General features: G+C 38.0%; 1 protein-coding gene across 1 annotated transcript in view; it reads left to right on the top strand.

Moving 5' to 3' along the window:
• Window positions 1–18,610, top strand: part of LOC134814506 (cyclin-L1-like) — a 97,403-nt gene that overhangs the window by 35,312 nt on the left and 43,481 nt on the right. The window lies entirely within an intron of this gene.

Below are 18,610 nucleotides of genomic sequence, written 5' to 3'. Positions count from 1 at the left end.
AATATTGTCACAATAATCTGCTATAACTTCTAATACATTAGATTTAATTTCAACAAAGTACCCTTTATCGAGAATTTTCTGAACATTCTGTTCAGTTGATCGCGATGCCATGTGCCTTTAGGGGTCGTTCACATATTACGTAATCAGCCAAGGGGGGAGGGGGGTTTCCAAATGCTTACGGTTGATTACGGGGGGGGGGGGGGGGGGTTTCGGTCATAGATTACGTAATCAAAATTTTCTTTGACAATATTTTAATTCAAATTCCGCTCAATTTCACGCTGATAGTGAATGATAAAATTTAGAAATTGATTGAATATCCGGCTATAATAGTAAGTAGTTTAGAAGGTGCTTGGCCGGATATCATTACAATGATCTCGGCTCATCATGATAGCATGATCAGGGTAGCATGAAACGTAGAGAAAAGTCAAGGGGGGGGGTCAGGTTATGATTACGTAATATTGCTGTCAGGAGGGGGGGGTTGGGTCTTGATTACGGTTGATTACGGAAGGGGGGAGGGGGGTAAAAATTGCTAAAATATTGATTACGTAATATGTGAACAACCCCTTAATAGCACATCCTCATCTCAAGCAATGTCACCTAGTCTAGGGAGCGAGCTTAGGATTCCGTTGGATCTATGCAACATTGCACATCTGTGTAAAATTTCCTTGGTTATCTCAATGAAACAAGAATTTTTTGTTCAATGAAATAAGAAAAAAATCTCAACCGAATAAAACCCTGATTGATTGTTGAATAAGGAGGAGCCCTGCCAAAAGATCTAGTATCTTGTAAGGGTACCCTTAATTTTAAGTTAATCTGCATGCATTGTTTTGTGAAACCATAATAGTACATGCCCATAAATTAAATAAAGAAAATTTTCTATAAAGCCCCAATGCTAGCTGTTTCCGAGCATAACACTCTTATTACATGACCATCAAGTACGTGTTTATTTTCTATCAACATGTGTAAGAAATCGTCAACAAGAGTTTTATTGAATTGAAGAAAATTCAAACAATATACACATAATATAGCAATGACCCTATATAAAAATTCTTTAAAAATTGTACAAATTTTAAAAACTGAGGTAAAAAATAAAACCCTTTGTAATAATATATAACAAATTCACATCACAACAAAAAGCAGTTTAGGCCCCCATCCAACAAGCACTCCATGACCTTTTAGGATTTAGGAGTGTTGATCAGGTTAAGGTCAAAATCACTTATTGCCATGGGTGGAAGAGTTCTGGTACCTCTGTACCCCCTGATAGAGATTATACAGGTCTTGAGTAGATCAAAACTTCGTAACAATATGTATCCTACTATATCACTTGCTACCCACTTCCGTCCTAACTGTAAAAACTCATGTATTGACAATATCCTCACATCAGAGATAGATCATGTACTTCTCTCCGGTGTATTGAATGATAGGATTGGTGACCATGCCTTTATATTCACCTTCACGTCAATTCCTACCGAAAACAGTACTGAAAAACTTAAACATGTTCGCTACTATGATTATTCAAGGTCCAAACTCACTAATTTTGTTAATGAACTCGAGGTGAAGGTGAATGACTTAACTCCTTCGGTAAACTTCAATGAGTTTTTGGACTGCTTCAATGAAACACTTGATAAACACTGTAAGCTTGATGAGCCAAAAGTTACCAAAAGGACTCCCAAACTCAACCCGTGGATTACCGATGGAATCATTGTCTCAGTTGAAAGAAAACATGAACTCTGTAGAGACTGGTCAAGCACTGTAACAAATAGAAACCCTGAGGGTAATGTACTGCTCTATAAAGTCTTCAGTGACTACCGAAGAATGCTTAAAAGTATTATCAAGGTCGCCAAACGATCGTACTACTGCAATGAAATCTATAAAAATATAGAAAACAGCAAAAAAACGTGGCAGATAATCAATGAGCTCAGGGGCAAGAAAAAGAAGCAAACTAAGCCTCCCTTTATCATAAACAACGAACGAATCATGAATCGTAGAGTCATAGCCAATGGATTCAACTCTTATTTTGTTTCTATTGCCCCTAAGCTCAATGAAACACTTAGTAGCAGTGAGGCCTCTGGTTTACCAATTCTCCCTATAAAAACATTCTATGATTTCCTTGGAAAGAAAAATGAAAAATCGATTATGTTAGAAGACTGTACACCTAATGAGATAATGGAAATAATAAAAGGATTTGAAAATGGAAAAGCAAGTGATATTCCTGTTAGTGTAATCAAAAGATCATCTCACGTAATTACACCGATCCTTAGTCGATACATCAACATCTTAATGTCCAATGGCACGTTCCCCGACGTTCTAAAGACTGGTAGAATAACTCCTGTATTTAAGAAGGGAAACCCTGAAGAGATAGAAAACTACCGCCCAATCTCTACTCTCTCTATATTTGGTAAAATCTTTGAAAAGATCATTTACTCAAGAATATATTCGTTTGTTAGCTCACAGGGTATAATATCTAAATCACAATTTGGCTTCAGGCAGTCACACTCTACTTCACATGCAGTTAATTACTCAGTAAACCTTATAACTGAATCTCTAAAACTTAAGCATCATGTCTTAGGCATATTCATAGACCTTAGCAAAGCTTTTGATACAATAGATCATGGTACATTACTTGTAAAATTACAGGGCTATGGGATACGTGGGGTGGCAAATAATCTTATAAAAAGTTACTTAACAAATAGATCACAATATACTGAAGTGGTTGGTGAGAAATCTGACGCCTTGAAAATACAGTTTGGAGTCCCCCAGGGTTCGATTCTCGGACCTCTCTTATTTCTCCTATATATGAATGATATCGCCAACTGCTCCAGTCTGGGATCATTTGTCACCTTCGCTGATGACACCAATATATTTGTGACTGGGAAATCTAAAAAGGAGGCACACATGCGTGGTAATTCTCTTTTAGCTAGTTTATCTTCCTACATGCGAGCAAACAAACTCCATGTCAACATGTCTAAATGCTGTTTCATTCACTTTAAACCAGCATCGTCCTCCCAGACTGACAATAATTCTGAATATACCCTAACCATTGATAACTTTCCAAACATGCCTCAACCTCCATCAAAAACAATTTTAGTTTTCAGTCCTTCTAGTTTCCAAAAATGTACCGAGCTAGTGTTCTGGTGTGCACAAAAGCCCCTAAGCCCGTGCATTCCTTGCCCCGCTAGCTGCCAGTCCTTGGCAAACTTCCAATAGCAAAGATCAACTAGTCATTTACAAATTGAGCACTATACAATTTTAATTGTTTTAAATATTTGACTTTGTAAAATGAGCTAAAACATTGATTTTATTAGTTTCATTGATTTTATTAGTTTCATTGAAAACGCAGTCTGCGTCTGACAAATGACATCACATCACAATACCGTTGGCCTTTCTTAAGGCTGATCTTTTCAGCGAGATGTTTTAGGAACTGAGAAGCCTTAACTGCCATTCCTCCTGTAGTACTGAACACCAGTGGTGTGAAGGTAGCCTTTTCTACATTGAGGACTCTGTCATTGTACTCACGTTTTTTGTTATTCTCGTGAGATTGGTACATCTGCGAGATGCTCTTGTCACTGTTGGACTGGGCTTGAGGGTGAAGTACCCTTTCATCTGTGAATGCCCTGTCCAGCGGCCACCAGAACGATCTCGCACTGATGTCCAGTCTTGCACCATCCTGTCTATTTGTTCCATTTGATAGTTTAAGTGTGTGAGGAACGGAGAGAAGCTGAGGTTCTGTTTCAACGTCTTTGCAAACAGTGGTTAGGAGTTCAGCTACTGTATACACAGTAAAGAGGCGAGTTTTTGTGGTTCTACAACTTAAGATTTAGCATCGGTGGTTTATATTAACATTACGGGCCCAACTTTCACCTTTCACCTTCTCTGAGTGAATTGTGTCTAAGTGCTCAAGCTCCTTCCAATAAGGCTCTTGGATCTCCAACCAATATGTACAATAGCCACGAGAGACAGAAAAAGAATTTATACAATAAAAGGATTGTAGAAGTGGAACATGGGACGTTTACACCGATAGTCCTATCAACCACTGGGGTATGGGAAGGGAAGCTAATCAGTTCTTTAAGAAATTAGCGGATAAACTATCTAGGAAATCAGGCCAACGATATAGTGAGGCAATGACATTTATTAGGAAGAGAGTAAGATTTGACCTATTGAGAACAACAGTCATAGCTCTTAGAGGAGAGAGAGGGTTGAAAAGTAGTAGTGCAGTAAAAATAGCAGAATTAGATATAAATTTGGAGCCAGTTCTTTAAACTGGCTTACTTATACTACTTAAAGGGTGTTTATAAATTTTATTTAGTTTGCTATTGAATTTATATTGAATTTTTATATAGGGTAATTGTTATATTATGTGTATATTGTTTGAATAATTTTGTTGAGGTAGTAGGTAACTCACGTCTAAGTGAAACATAGCCTCCGATTTTGCAGGTTAGGGTATGGTTGATATGATTTTGTTTTCCACATACACATAGGGGACTTCTGTTAGCTGTAGACAGTGTAAGATTATATCTGAGTGAGAGGGCATCAAAGAATTCTTGTTTGTTGAGGACATACCCACATGCTTTTAGAGGGAGAGTGGATAACCAAATGGATGCTCCTTTTTCGCTGAGGAGTTCTATTTGCTTTTGTGTGGATGGGGTTTAATTGAATTTGCAGAGTGCAGGTAGTATCGAAGAATGGTCACCATTTTTACTTCAAGAGTTATACGGATTACAAAAATCCAAAATAATCTAAAAAGCAGATGCTTTTCACTTGACCATTGTTAATGGTCTGGCCCGGCGCGCGCTACTTCGTAGCACTTGCCATCGGGCCAGTTCGATAATATTTCGAGAAGAAAGCGGCGCGCGCTCCTTCCAAGAAATTCAGACGAGTAACATGTAACATCCGTCAACTTTTCACCTGCCAATCTGATGTGCACAAAATGTAGTGCATTATCAAGATCTCATTGGAAATCACCCACCATTCAAACAATACATTCCTTAATTCGCTGCTACCTAGCTATTACTATCGCATATTTGTACTAATAGAAGTTAGAACACTTGATTATAGGCAGATCAGAGCCTTTAAAATTAGTTGACTGAAATTTAGATTTTATATTTTCATTCAAAATTATTATTATAATAATATTCTATCAGCAAATCAATTGTAGGTTTATAACCTACCAAGACGCGCGCCGAGTTGGAGTCTTCGAAGGTCTTGGATAAGACCATCAAATATTTTACTTGACGGATGTTACTCGTCTAAATTTCTTCGAAGTAGCGCGCGCCGCTTTCTTCTCGAAATGTTATGGCAAGTGCTACGAAGTAGTGCACGCCGGGCCAGACCATTAACAATGGTCAAACATTTTACGAGTATCACCCGTTAAAAATCAACCAATGAAACAATAAGTTTTTACCCATAATATAATATAAAGTGATTATCTGGCGGCGCAGGTTTATTTCTTTCTTTGTGAAAAAGAAACTGAATAGGTTTCATCGGTCAAGTGTGAAATACAAATAAATATGGTGTATTATACGAATATCAAACTTCAATACCCATTTGATCATTCATCATTGTAATACGTCGTATGACCCGCTGCGCACGAGTGCGCGGCTCCCACTGTATCGTAGAAACTCTACTAGTAAAAGCTCTTACGGGCGTTTTCTGCTTGATAAGGTACAAGGTAGGCCAGGGACTCCAAATACACTTTTCTAAACTTATTTTTGACCGTAGAATCGATTAAAAATGCAGTTTTGAAACGATAAAAGTGGTTTTTAAAATCGATTTTGGGCCAAAAACTTGTATCACGTCGTGACCCCCACGGTCGTTTCATTAGGTGTATCGTCCTGACGATACAGGGGAGCCGCGCACTCGTGCGCGGCGGGTCATACAACGTCTGACAACAAAAAACCATGTTTTTTAAACTTTTGGTCAAATTAATTTTGTTGGTGTATCAGCAAAATTTTCATGAAGATAGCTGAAACACAAGCGCACATGATAGCATTAATGATTAAAATTTTGTCCATTGTTAATGGAGTAGCCCGGCGCGCGCTCCTTCGTAGCACTTTTTTTTTCCGTAGCACTTGCCTCGGGAAGAAAGCGGCGCGCGCTACTTTGAAGAAATTTAGACGTGTAACATCCATTAAATAAAAATTAAGCTATTATTCTTATAGGATTTCCTCGGCACTCGGGTAAAAATCCAAAAAAGTGGTCAAAATGTGCCCTTTTTGCTTAAATGTTAAATTTGGAATAATTTTCTGCAGTTGTAGTAAATCAACCCAAAAATATTTGTAATTGTGTCGTGTTTGCCTAAATTTTTCCTTATAGTAGAGGCTCTTACGGGCAAATAAGGCACTTGTCTGCTGGAGCCCCTAGGCTCCTGGGATGATTGTTTTATAGACTAGTAATTAGTGCCGCATCGATAGCCGATCTCAGATGCCGCTATGGAGGCTGTATGGCCATGTGCTGACGGTTATTTGCTTTTTCCCGCGCACCTCGCTAAATCACAAAATAAACGCTCGAATTTGATTTCAAAATATTCACACAACTTCTTGGTACCTACTTGACAATATTACGTGGCCAGATTTACCTCCGTTGCTTATCTCTTGGTGTTATGACCATTCAAAGTTTCAGATTATCACGTGACACATTATGTCACAGTAAATGCGCGCAATAAAAACTTTCACACATATTTTTGATTCGGCGCAAGCGCGTTCCGCACAATTACTACAGAAAGAACCAAGATTTTTACCAGACGATTTATACTACGTCATTTATTATTATGTGTGATACGAATGGTAAAAAAACTTGTATCATAAGAAACAGTGATTTAAAAACAAGCTGTTATGATAAATGTTGCTATAAATCAGTAAACATTACCTCGATGTAAGCATATTAGGGGTCGTTCACATAATACGGAATCACCGAGAGGGGGGGGGGCCGGGGGGAGGGGGAGGGGTTAGATTAAACGTTGTTCAGGACGTGAGTCGTGATAACGTCATATGTCAACGATCCTGTAAGAACATTACATTGGCTGTTACATTTCATACACTGAGTTTTATTTAAACTTGTTAAATTTAAACTTTAACAAGTTCTCTGTTTTAGTGTTCTGCTCTGGTTTTAGTTGGCATAACAAATACACTATTTGCAGCTTTAAATGTGACAGTGATCAGTGACGGGGAAGGTGTAATTGTAAAATAGCATTTAGTCCGCTGCATTTCCCTAACACCCAATTTGGATCTTATGTTATGGTTGCAGTGTAATAAATACCAACGAATCTTTAGACTAATACCCACCAGGTTCTTAAATTAGCACTTTCAACTGCTTTTAAAAATAAGCTATTTCTAATTTTCGATCTGACTGTAACTTCGTCGATTAGGCGAGGTTTTACAAGATAAAAAACTTTCATATGCCCCGTTTTAAACATCAAACTGTATTTTAATGTAATCAACGCAACAATGTAATAAAAACCATTTGTTTGATCAAAACTAAAAATGTCATAGCTGAAATCGATGGATCAGTTTGATAAAAGTTGAAACTGGTTGACACTTGGCTGTAAATCTCTGTTTGACATCTAGAGTTCTAAAGCTTACACACAAGAATTCTAGCAAACGTAATGTATTAAGAGAATACAACGTCAGAGAATTATATTACAAAGAATACAAAAGTAATTTCCACAATCATTGATATAAACAAGATGGATGTTGAGTGTTGACGTCTTATTTCGCTGAAGGTACTTTTGTACAGTATAGCTGTGAAGTAAGCTTAATTCCTATATTCTTCCCTAGACCGTCCTCCAATCTGAAGATATACAATTGTTATGCAATCTGAATTCTGAAGTTGTAGCAATTCGACTCCTAAACACCTTTCCTTTCTGTCAATATTTGAACAGCAGGATAATTCCTTGATATAATAGTATGAAACCCTCAGAATTGTAACCACAAGTCTAGATTTATGAAAAGAATCTAGACTTGTGGTCACAATTCTGAGTCTCTATCTGTCCTCTAAAGCATTTCGGTACCACGTGACCCCACAAATTATGTTTTAAAGTCCCGAGGGCCACCCTTAAGGGCTTCGAAACCGGTTTATTGAATACAATATTATATACAAATAAACTGCAATCGTAAAATTTATGTCGATACTAACTTAAATAATATAATCTGTAGTTAAAATAATTATACTGTCACCTAATTAAGATATATGATACAATAATATGTATGAATAATATGTAAAAATAATAAAATAAATATCTCTTTTATTTCCACACTAATTTTCAAATCAAGCTTTTATTCACACACCAAAACTTTAAATTTTATCAGATTACAAATGTCCTTATATATGCGTCTCTTATCTTTAGTTAAGAAGTCAGGGGTGCAGCCGTTGTACTACGATGTTATTTTATCAAAATCAGCTAGCCGTTTAGAATTGATTGCTGAGCTCTGTGCAGGCTGTAGGTGGTACTGTGAAGTGGGTGTGTGTCTGAAGTGAGCGGTGACAATCCTTGCGAGTGGTTGTTATTATGATGCGCAGAGATCAAGTTGATGATATGTGATTGTGCGTGTTGTGCTGATAAGGCTTTGATTGAGCGATGTTACAGTTTTTGAAAATAAACATATTGCATGAGCACATAAAAATATTTGATAAACATTAGAACACTACAGTAATGTGTACCTTTTTTCGCTCTTGTGAGTGGGTCCATCATATTTCATTTTTGGGAGTCTCCTAAGTGAGAGTCTCCTACAATCAAATATTAGCATATCGCATTAGGCACTAGAATCTAGATGATACCAGAGTTGAAGTATTAAATCAGATTTCAGAGCGTACAGATTACAGGGTGTTCAAAAATATTGCAAGGATGTACTTTTGAATAACTCTTTATCCACTAGGATTGCCGACTAGGATCAGCTACTACAAAAGTAAACTGCAGTTTAGACAAATGACTTGTGTAAACTTGATTTTGTGAAAATTAATTGGTAGTTCTAAGGTTTAATGGCTAATTTTGAGTTATATTTTTCTCGAAGAAATATGGGCAATTTATTCCTTTGTCCTATATGGCACACCAGACCATAACGTTTTCCTTGGAATTTACTTCGGAAAGACCTGCATGAGCAGTGAGCTAGTAAATTGACGATGATTGAAGTCGAAATTGTGAAACAGTACCAAGGATTAATTACTGACAATTTTCTCGACTGACTGACAATGTTTCTTCTTTTCCCCATTTAGAATACAAAGATTAGTACATTTTAGCTTATGATTAATATTATATTTTTACCTATAGTTTACCTAGATTAGGTAAATCACCCAAATTTGCCTCGGTAGCTAGGGCATTAATTGTGGTTGCTATGGGGCCATGGCAACGTGTTATCGAGTTACAAGACCTTGATTTGATTGATTGATTGATTGGGAACTGGGTTTTACTACCCCAGTTAATGTTTACTAAAATAGATATTGAACAGCAATTTAATAAGATAAAAATCGTACCAGCGTACTTTAAAATCTGTATGATTCATGAAATTAAAAGTAGCTATGACCATTAAGAGTTAAATATATTGTTTATATTCCCCATCATGGACTAGTGGCTCAACAAAACTGCGTCGGAAATTAAAGCTCAGCTAAAGCCTGAAGACTATTCAGTCTTGTGTAGAAAATAACTACAGCTACCAATATGTCCCTCACAAACATGGTCCAAAACATATCAAAACAGCACACGAAACACACACTCAAAAAAAGTTGTCAACCGTTGCTCTCATCAGCACAATAAATTTGCCCGTCCTTTATGTAAAACTTTTTGGTCGGTTCTGCAAGTGCCCGCTTCTTCATGTCCTGTACCAGATCTTTCCGGAGCTTCCTCTGTTCGACAGACCGATCAGGGCTCAAGAAAACTGTCTTAAACTTCTCACTCTGCCGCAGGTTCCTGGCATTCCTCAGAATCTGATCAACGATGAGCGAGTTAGAGGTGATAACTTTAACTGGTCGCGTTGAGTCAACCGTTTTCTTTTTTCCTATTCTCTGAGCCTCTACTTTTGGCTTTATGCCAATAGTTTCCAGAACTTCACTGACTTGAGATTCGAGCTTCTCTTCTTTTTCCTCAGGCAGACCGAAGATAAGAAGGTTCCTGCTGCGGTCCTCCTCTGCAACAATAGTCTTGACTACAGACGTCAATGCTTCCGGGCTGATTACTGGAGACTGTGCTGGCAAACTTTGAACGACAGAGATGTAAGATTGGAACTCCGCTTTCACTGAATCAGCAACTGAACTTGACACAGTTTTCTTCATCGCTTCAAGTTGCTCAGTCTTGCAAGCTGATAGCTCGGCCTGAACACTGATAATCTGCTCTTGCTTCTCAATTAACTGACCCTGAAGTCTGGTCAACACATTCTTATACGCTTCAACGGTCTCCATAAGATAGTTCGTATACTCAAAAGATCGACCACACACATCGACAATCTCCGGCTTATTCAGTCTGTTGAAGTTCTTAGCGTCCGCAATGTCCTTTAACTTTCCGTACGGCTTGCCAAATTTCTTCAGAGTCTCTTTGCTCCAGGTGAACATCTCATTCCACATGTAATTGATACTTTCCAAGTCCAAATCTGCCATCGTAAAGATCAGCACAACAAGCTAGCAGCGCAGTAGCGGTGCAATTATCAAGAGATAAGCAGTGCGATAACGAGAGCTAACAATTTTAAAACGGCAGTGAGAGTGTATTTCGACTACTTTTTATTTTAGAATTTAATCCCACCAAACTTGCATAATATCGAAGATCCCCTGTACTTTCAAGTAATGCTTACGACGTTTGTGAAATCATTCTTAATTGTGAATAATGGAAAAATCAAATAAATGGAATGGAAAATGGTCTCAAAAAGTCGAAAAATGTGACTAAAATTGTTGTAGACTAAAAATTTGCAAAATTTGTGACTTAAATTATGGTAACCAAATTTATCGTGAACCAAATTTATTGGCCCTAAGGTAATACGAGCAGAAGGCTCAGTCTGCTCAATATTAAAAAATACTGACAATAAATCATTGTTTAAAAGTTGGTTGTAATTGTGGAGGAAAGCTTGAAGGTACACAATTAAGAATAACTAATTTTTACTAACCAGGTTACACTGTTACAGGTGAGACTGTCAGTTTGTTGCAGAGGTACCTGATACATTAATCAGTCACAGTCATAGTACATGAACTAAAGCATCTGGCTCTGGTGTTCATCGCACTTGTCCACCGACCAATGTAGATTGTAGCACCGCTTCAAATCATCTCCTAAACAGTTTAAAGCTAAAGCAGTGTAAACGAAGAGTAGCGCAATATATGTTTATTAAGAATAGACCACATTAAAATCAATAAAATCTTGGGCTGCAACTTCAAATTGCCACCTTAATCAAAATGAGCACTTGATTCCTACGTGGCTAAGAACAATATCCTTTGAAGAGCTATAAAATAATGACATTACACATCTTACAATATCATACATTTAAAACACTGCGTGGGGAAGTTGAACATAACTTTCGAGATACAAATCGAAAAGTTCAAACATCCAGACAAGATACATTACTTACTATTAAGTATCTGGGTCCCAAAAAGTCTTAACAACCCTCTAACACCAGGTTAGTAGCCAGCTGTTACGGTAATAGCCCAGCCCTCTAACACCCCTCTAATATCCATAACACCACCAGTAGTTATCAGGTATAATCCACGATTCTGCCTTCACTGATTATCAGCCAGTGTCCACAATTATTTAATAAAGGATAACACTACACAGTGTATATATTATATATATTATGATATGATATTCATGATAAATACAATGTATTTAAACATAAATTCGAGGGTTTAGCTGACACCTACATTTCCCTGGTATCATAAGCCACAATTATTTGTTTACATCACACCAGTTATCCCCAATCGAAGAAGATAATTTTCCAAATGTCTTGAAAAACTACAGACCAGTGTCAAACCTTGGGAAAACTAATTGAAAGAGAAGGCTACAGGAGCAATGAGCATGTAATGATAATCTCAATTGTCCTGGACAATATGCTTACAAAAGAGATCATAGTTCACTTGTTATTAAGATAGTGTTAATGATATATCTTCATAGCAGCTGATGAAAATATGAAAATATTTCTGTTCTTCAGATTAAGTCAAAACCTTCGTCAACCAACCGAGAAATTGTTTCTTGAGGACAAAGAACTGGATGTTTAAATAGGTACCGCGACAATTGACCCCCCGACAAGTGACCCCCGGACAATTGAACCCCATGTAATTACACTGGGTCAGGGTCAGGTTCAGGGTCAGGGTCCGGGTCAGGGTCAGGGTCAGGGTCAGGGTCAGGGTCAGGGTCAGGGTCAGGGTCAGGGTCAGGGTCAGGGTCAGGGTCAGGGTCAGGGTCAGGGTCAGGGTCAGGGTCAGGGTCAGGGTCAGGGTCAGGGTCAGGGTCAGGGTCAGGGTCAGGGTCAGGGTCAGGGTCAGGGTCAGGGTCAGGGTCAGGGTCAGGGTCAGGGTCAGGGTCAGGGTCAGGGTCAGGGTCAGGGTCAGGGTCAGGGTCAGGGTCAGGGTCAGGGTCAGGCCAGGGTCAGGGTCAGGGTCAGGGTCAGAGTTACTGTTAGGGTTAATATAGGGTTAGGGTTAGGGTTAGGGTTAGGGTTAGGGTTAGGGTTAGGGTTAGGGTTAGGGTTAGGGTTAGGGTTAGTAAAGGGTTAGGGTTAGGGTTAGGGTTAGTAAAGGGTTAGGGTTAGGGTTAGGGTTAGGGTTAGGGTTAGGGTTAGGGTTAGGGTTAGGGTTAGGGTTAGGGTTAGGGTTAGGGTTAGGGTTAGGGTTAGGGTTAGGGTTAGGGTTAGGGTTAATTGTATTAAATTATATTGTCGGGTGGTCAATTGTCGGAGGTCAATTGTCGGGGGACACTTGTCGGGGGGTCAATTGTTGCCCACCCGTTTAAATACATACATACATGTTACATGGCGAGATCTCCATCCAAAAGGATTAGTCTGCGTCATCTGCGTCATTACTTTGTATTATACAACTTCGGCGGGTAATATTTCTCCATCCTTTTCGATCTGCAGCCAATCTTCTCATACAATCAATCGTGAGTCCATTACGATCCAATCTCTGCTCAGCATCTTCAATAAATACATCATTTAAGCTCTTCCTAGGCCTGCCTCTTGATCGTTTCCCATGCTTGGGTTTCCATTCAAGTAGATAGTTAGGTAACCGATCTTCAGGCATTCTACTGACATGTCCAAACCAACGTAGCCGTTTTGTTGCTATTATGTCAGTAAGAGCAGTTATTGAAGCCCTTCTTAAAACATCTTCATTTCTTACTCGATGGAACCACCTCACTCTCAGGATTCTGCGTAAGCAGTACTGATGGAAAGACTCTAATCTTCTTGTCTGCACTTGAGTCGTGTTCCATATCTCACTTCCATAGGTCAGAATGGTAAGAACAGCTGCGATGTAGATTCGCGCTTTGTTGTTAATGCTTATGTTCTTATTCTTCCAAATGTTATTGAGTTGGTTAAAAGCTCCGGTTGCTTTTCCAATCCTGACACTTATTTCTTTATCGATCTTGCCATCCGATGTAATTTTGGCACCCAAATAAGTGAATTGAGTGACCTGCTTTGCAGAGTTTCCATCGACAGTAATATCTATGGTCCTATTCTCTGGGAGTGGGTGCTGCGACGTATCTTTCCCAATTACCATGATCTCTGTTTTCTTTGCGTTCATCTTTAAACCCCCAAGCCCACAGTATTTCGCAATATTGTCCGTTGTTTCTTGCAGTCCCTCGACAGTGTCATCCATGCCTGCTATGTCATCAGCATAGTCCAAATCAATGACACATTTTTCCGGTTGTCTGGAACGTTTAAATACTATCTGCAGCTAATGAACATGATTCTAAAACTAATATAAATAATTCTAAAACTCAAATTAAAGTCTTTCAGTCTAATATAGTATTGCTCAATGAGATAGTGTGGAAATCGCTCATAAAACATTAGTAATGATTGTGCTTACTATTAAAAGCCAGGGAGTGTTTTAGACGAGATTTGTAGTGAAATCAACAAGACAATGTACGAGGAAATTCAATCTTGCAATTTGATGAACAAGAGATCAGTAACGAAAGAGAAACCATGCGAATGGTTGGAAACTGTCTGTTGTATATTGGACCAGTTCAGTATCCCCTGGCTAAGGAAGGCGATACCTCTTGCAGAAGAAATTGACAAGCTGAAAAGTGAGAATATTTCAGGTCAGAGTACTATCATCGATCTTCAGAATAAGTCTATTGAAAAAAGCAACAAACAGCTCAAATCAATGCAGAATACCGTGCAAACGGAGATGAAAAGCTACTCTTCGGATCCACACTGCAAGAAAACAACAATTTCAAGAAAACAACAATTTTATTTAGTATCAGTTAAAGCAGGTCACAAAAACATATTTTATAAATATAACTAGTGCAAACTTTAGACCATATATCTTAGGGGACTTGGAGTAGCAAGAGAGTGACCAGAAAGTATATGTATACTTTTACCAAAAATACGTCGAAATGAATCCAGGGTGATACAGGATCTGAGAGTGCAGACCATAAAGTTTACGCACCCACCCTTGCCTCCTGAATTCTTGGTTGGATAGACAATTATGCAAAATTGGTCGTTTATACTCCAAGTCCCTTTGTTAATAGAAGTAGTATTATTTATGTCTGGAGTTAGCTTCATTCAATAATAACAATATCAATATAATCAATATTAATATCAATATCAGACTAAACTATCAAATAAATAAATTATCAAATATCAATTATCAATTCACTCTGATTAAAAAGTTATAAATTAGGATATCTAATATTTAAGAATTACAACTACAAGTGGTTAAAAACGCCCAAAATCGATCTGAGATATTTTCAGTCTGTAGTACAATAATGATAGCAATAGTTTAAATTATGTGCCGCTGCAATTAGATTAAATTACTGTAACTTAAAATTGTTTGGAGTCCAAGTATCTTTTAAGTCAGCAGCCTGTGATTGTATTAATAGTGCTTTCGTTCTCAATTTTATCAAGTTAATGGAAGTTTCTAGACAATTGCTTGAAGTTAAAATTTTTTTATGAACAGTGTTCCAAAGCTTGGCTGCATTAAACAAAAAGGTATTTGATTTATTTAGAAGAATAACCGTTAGACTCGTTGCACGGTTTGAAATGTTGATAGCCTCATAAAGGGAGTATGGGCAGTGGTACTTGATAATCTTAGAGAATTCTAAAATACAGTGATATTTGTACAAGTTTTGAGCCGTAAGAATTTTTAACCTATTAAAAATGGGTTTCGTATGCTCCTTTTCAAAATATTTATGGCCTAGTATTTGCATGCCATATGGTCTAGTTCTTGCACATGTTGATTGTTTATCTAGATATGAGTCGAGATCACCAAAAAGGATTCTTATACAGTGCTTCTGTGTGATAAAAAGACTATCATTTGACCGTTCTTTGAGAGGCCTCCCCCTGCAGTAAAAAAATGTAGAAAACCAGATTGAGTGAAGCAAAAACGTAATCATTTATGGTCCGGTCTATCAGAATCAGAGAACGAGCAACTGCTGGTTAATAATAATATTGAGGAGGTTCTGAATGAAATTAGTGAGAAGCCTTTAGTCAGCGACTGCTGCGGTATTGGAGCTCCAAAAGAAAATGTATCCAGACCAATTCAGCATCAACGAACCACGATAAACTATGTATAAGATAAGAAGTATGTCACAAATGGAGCCGACTTTAGAGGAAAAAGCGTATGATAAAACTATAGGAAATAGTATGAATGGGTACTCCACATCAAAGAGAATACATAAAAACATAGTTAGTAATAAAATTACACATCAAAACGATAACCAAATAGGGTGAAAAGGAGTTTCGAAATGCGACAATAACACTAAAAAACAACCTAAGTATTCTTGTGAAAATATGACATTATTTGGTTTAGCGCTCGATTTTCATACCACGGTGTAAATCTTCGAAAATATGCGCGGCGCACCTAAAATTTTGGTTCTATTAAACATGAATTTTTTAGTAAAAATTATATCAAATATATTTAAATTAGTTGTTATTACAAGATATATCTTCAAAAATTTCCAAAATATAGCATATAAGTACCAAAAATAAATTGCGCGCAAAAAAGTCAAAATTTTTACCACTTTTTTGGATTTCTACCTGCGCTAAAATAGAGGGATTTGTTTTATTTTTATACCATCTTGTGCGGCTGTCTTTTAGCTATCTTCATGCAAGTTTTGCCGACATGCCAACAAAATTAACTTGCTCAAATTATCAAAAAACATGGTTTTTTGGCCTATTTTTGGCCCAAAAATCGGTTTTTTTGCGATTTTAACCGCGCTAACTCAGTCTAATCATCTTGAAACCACTTTTAATCGATTCTACGGTCAAAAATACGTCTAGTAAGGTGTATCTGGGGTCCCTAGCGTATCGAGCAGACAATGCCCGTAAGAGCCTCTACTATTATCGAGAAGTACCCTGTACCCACTTGATATAGGGGGTGCACGATAAAAAATAAACTTGCTCGGATTTTTAAAATTTTTGTACCACTGTTTTCTAGAGACTGTGAGAATTTTCACAATACAAAATTTGTCATACCTTTTTGGAAAGATCAGTGAGTTTCGCCTAGGTGCCATATTTGATGGTGCGCGGCTTTTGGAGCAAAAGCAGCTGTAAAAGTCGCGTAATTTGACCAAATTCGTCCAAATTTGACCATTTTTGTCGTATTATTCGGATTTATCTTCAGTTCCTTAAATGAGATCATTCTGGAAATTGGCGACGACCTTCCAATAGAGCTTTCACAACTGTCCGAAAAATTTGGTGGATATCGGAGTTGATATAGTGATAAAAATGGGGCAAAATACGCTGCTTTTAGCTGTAACATAATGTCTGATGGTTGGATATGCTTTAAATTTTTCGGACACTTTCCTTGTAAGTCTATGAGTAAGCTTACCAATTTTTGTTGCAATTGGAGGTCGGGAAGAATACTCAATATCTATTTGTTTGAAGAAAATTGTGCTGGCCGAAATTAGCGCTAAAAAACCATCCTACAGTCGGCACGCGCGGCTCACTGTCGATGGCGCACTACCTACTTGATATACTTTATCGAAGTTTGAATATTGTCACTCCGCAAGCGTTTTTGCGTTTAATCCGCACAATCATAAATTTCAAACAGCCATAACGAGATTACGTCTGTTCTAGCTCATATTTTCACACCGAATATAGAAAACAATGAGATCTTATCGCTCGCGCTGACATAATATGAATATAATTACTCTATTTAGGTAGTGCGCCATCGACAGTGAGCCGCGCGTGCCGACTGTAGGATGGTTTTTTAGCGCTAATTTCGGCCAGCACAATTTTCTTCACACAAATAGATATTAAGTATCCTTCCCGACCTCCGATTGCAACAAAAATTGGAAAGCTTACTCATAGACTTACAAGGAAGGTGTCCGAAAAGTTTAAAGCATATCCAACCATCAAACATTATGTTACAGCTAAAAACAGCGTATTTTGCCCCATTTTGATCACTATATCAACTCCGATATCCACCAAATTTTTCGGACAGTTGTGAAAGCCCTATTGGAAGGTCGTCGCCAATTTTCAGAATGATTTCATTCAAGGAACTGAAGATATATCCAAATAATACGACAAAAATCAACGAATTTGGTCAAATTTGGTCAAATTACGCGACTTTTATAGCAAATTTTGCTCCAAAAGCCGCGCACCATCAAATATGGCACCTAGGCGAAACTCACTGATCTTTTCAAAAAGGTACGACAAATTTGGTATTGTGAAAATTCTCACAGTCTCTAGAAAACAATGGTACAAAAATTTTTAAAATCCGAGCAAGTTTATTTGTATGGTGCACCCCCTACTCTATTGGCCATTGCTACACGTTGTATACCTCTCGTGCACGCGAAGCGTGCACGCCGGCCGGCCGGCCGCGCGATCAAAAGGGGTTGCAGCGTGTGTCAAATTGGCCATGACGTAGGGTAAAAATGCTTCCCTGGAGAGTTATGGGCAAAAAAACTGTTTAGAGTTTAGACTCGTCGACGTTCTAATGTTTTAAGAGTATCACCTGTTAATCACGTAATTAAATATGGGCTCTTACTAATTCGCTCGCCCAAAAATTTCACGTGACTTTGGTTTTTATGATTTTGCAGCCGTACAAAACGATTTTACATGAACCCTAATCCCAACCCTAACCATAACCCCGAAGCTAACCATAACCCTTACCACAACCCTAACCCTAACCCGAGCCCTAAACAATCGAATTCATGTTTTACTAGCCTGTCACGTGACCAAAACGGTTATTTGCCCATAACTCTCCGTGGAAGCATTTTTACCCTACGTCATGGGGGGTGATTCGGAATCAGCGTCCAAAAATACACCGATTCAGACCAATTTCACACCCTAAGGGCCTTTTCACAAGAATTTTCTTAAAATTTGGGCGAGCGATTTAGTAGGAGCGCGTAATGTGATAGACCCCTATACTAGGCTTTTTCTATTTGATGATGGCAATGGAATCATCCGAATTAGTGCGCGCGTAGTGGGGTGTTTAAACTACAAGAAACTTCGTTATCGCCTTTTTTTTGTTTTCCTTCTAAAATGCA

This window comes from Bolinopsis microptera, chromosome 4 (genome assembly GCF_026151205.1).
Source record: "Bolinopsis microptera isolate Bmic1 chromosome 4, MBARI_Bmic_1.0, whole genome shotgun sequence".
Taxonomy (NCBI): Eukaryota; Metazoa; Ctenophora; class Tentaculata; order Lobata; family Bolinopsidae; genus Bolinopsis; species Bolinopsis microptera.
The sequence above is the reverse complement of the archived record's forward strand: the minus strand, read 5'-3'. Positions and strand labels throughout refer to the sequence as shown.